Source organism: Wasmannia auropunctata, unplaced genomic scaffold (genome assembly GCF_000956235.1).
Source record: "Wasmannia auropunctata unplaced genomic scaffold, wasmannia.A_1.0 LD336116.1, whole genome shotgun sequence".
Lineage (NCBI taxonomy): Eukaryota > Metazoa > Arthropoda > Insecta > Hymenoptera > Formicidae > Wasmannia > Wasmannia auropunctata.
Genome location: NW_012026774.1, coordinates 33,693 through 34,255, shown reverse-complemented (window position 1 = coordinate 34,255; position 563 = coordinate 33,693).

Genomic DNA, 563 nt, shown 5'->3' with positions numbered 1-563 from the left:
ATTCATTTAATCTGTCTAATACGACAACAACGGCTGAAGACGTAACATTTTCACTTGTTATTTCCAATGAAGTGTGGAAAGATGTTAAACCGACCAAAAAAACATATTGTAATCGCAAATATATGTTACTTCAGCCAGGAAAATGGACCGATGTATTTGCTGCTAAGATATGGGAGCAGAAAAAAATTCCATGTGCGTTTACATTTAAGTATGCCAAAGTTTTTAAAAGTAATGACGCTAAACACTATGCCCGTTTTGTAGGTTCATGCACGGAGTGTAAAGCAAAACTCTCTGGGAATTTATTGCAAAAACCAAAAAATATATAGATGTAATATTTGAATGTAGATTAAAAAACTTTCAGTACAAATTTTTGCATAAGAAAAAGCGTCAGCTGAAAGGACATCTACGTCAAAAAATAGCGTCGCATCTGTTAGATACTAAAGAAGACGCCAGTACATGGAGAGCAAATGAGGCAAAATGTCTAATGGACATTGGCGATTCCATTCCACCAATATTATACAACGCTGCAGTGCTGCGAAAAGCCAAGCAGCAAGAAATGGATC